Source organism: Rhinoderma darwinii, assembly GCF_050947455.1.
Source record: "Rhinoderma darwinii isolate aRhiDar2 chromosome 2 unlocalized genomic scaffold, aRhiDar2.hap1 SUPER_2_unloc_6, whole genome shotgun sequence".
Lineage (NCBI taxonomy): Eukaryota > Metazoa > Chordata > Amphibia > Anura > Rhinodermatidae > Rhinoderma > Rhinoderma darwinii.
This window is the reverse complement of record NW_027461729.1, coordinates 508,886-510,683: the sequence shown is the minus strand read 5'-3', so window position 1 is coordinate 510,683 and position 1,798 is coordinate 508,886. Positions and strand designations below refer to the sequence as shown.

Sequence of the window (1,798 nt, the reverse complement as noted above, 5' to 3'; positions counted from 1 at the left end):
GGACGTGATTTTAGACTCAGGGGTGAAGCAGGGGTGTCCCTTGTCCCCACTGCTTTTTATTTGCGCATTAGAGCCTCTACTGTGTACAATTCGCCGCGATAAGTTAATACGTGGAGTCCCCCTGCCCGGGGGTGGCGGCGTAGAGGCTAAAGCAGTGGGGTACATGGACGATGTAGCGGTTTTTTGCAGGGACACCCTGTCGCTTCAGAGAACCCTCAGACAAATTGAGTTTTATTGCTGTGCTTCCGGTTTTAAGGTGAACTTCGACAAAAGTAATATTTTAAATATAGGAAGCATGGCTTTTAGAGACATACCCGTCCCTGTGTCAGATAATATTACGATTTTAGGTGTCTCCTTCAGTGAGTGCGATAATGGTTTTATCAGTTGGGACATGGTGGCGCAGAAGGTAAATCAAAAAATATGTATGTGGAACATGAGAAAACTTACCATGGAGGGAAAAGTTTTAATTATTAAAATGGTCATTTTACCCCTGCTTTTATATCTCAGTATGGTTTTCCCTCCCCCCACGGTTTTATTGCAAAAAATTACTAAAACATGTTTTACCTTCTTTTGGAGTTCCAGAATGGAGAAACTTAAAAGAGAGATTGTGATGAAATCCAAACCGAAGGGTGGCAAAGATTTTCCGAATTTTAACAGGTTTCTTTTAATCAAGTTCTTCAGTTTCTGTTTTAATTCCCTTTTTAAAGAACATTATTGGTCCTATTTTTTACGTTTTAATACAGGGTTTTTAATGCGAAGGTTTGGGTGGTTCAACATTGTTTTATCCTCACCTTACGCTTTTAAACTCTCAATAAACTATGTGATTTTAGAAAAGATAGTGACCTTATTCAACCTGAAGGGAAAAAATGTAAATGAGCTGAAAAATAGTAAAAAATTAATTAAAGACCTAAGAGAAAGTGAGACGGTCAGCAGGATTGAGAATTTTAATGAGGAACGAAGTGCTTTTATCTTCAAAATTATTAATGTGTTTTATCTTTTTAATACACAGATGGACCTGGCCTGGAGCTGCATTCATCAATGTCTTCCATGCCGGGCATTCCAATACAGAAGGAGGCTCGCGAGGTCTGCCGTCTGCCCGAGGGAAGGCTGCCAGGCCGAGGAAACGATTCGACACATTTTTTGGACGTGTGATTTTGCGAAGGAATTTTGGAAAAAAATATTCCCTCTTTTGGTAAAGATGGCAGACCTGAAAGACTTGAATTATGAAGATATTTTATATGGACTATTTGGATGCCCAACCGCGAGCCAAAAGATAATAGCGTGGAAGACGATGAATTGCGCCAAAGAAGCTCTATGGAAGGCCAGGAACATCCTGATTTTTAAGCACGATGTTTTATCTACTGATGATGTTTTAGGTCTTTGTTTTAGCGAAATGTACATTTATTATTTATTAGACAAAAAAAGAAATGCCACCCTTCTTAATAAATGGTTTGTGGAAGAATGGAACTCCAACATATAAAGATTTGCCACCATGTCCCTTTTATGTAATGTAATGCAATGAAATATTGATTTTATTGTTATTCATTTGTACAAAAGTTGGTTTTATTGTAAACTGTATTTTTTATCATGAAATAAATCATTGACACCCCTGAAAAGGGGTAGCCAACTTAAAAAAAAAAAAAAATCTGTTCTTATCAGTTTAATATCTGATACGTCCCCTATCTGGGGACCATATATTAAATGGATTTTTAGAACAGGGAGATGGAAATAGAGCTTGCTCTGTCCACTCCACGCATTGACCTGGTATTGCAGTATTTCCAGGACCGGTGCACCCTTT

At 38.3% G+C, this 1,798-nt stretch overlaps 1 pseudogene; it reads left to right on the top strand.

The window, feature by feature from the left end:
- Positions 1-1,623: 1,623 nt before the first annotated feature.
- Positions 1,624-1,798, top strand: LOC142681800 (U2 spliceosomal RNA; annotated as a pseudogene).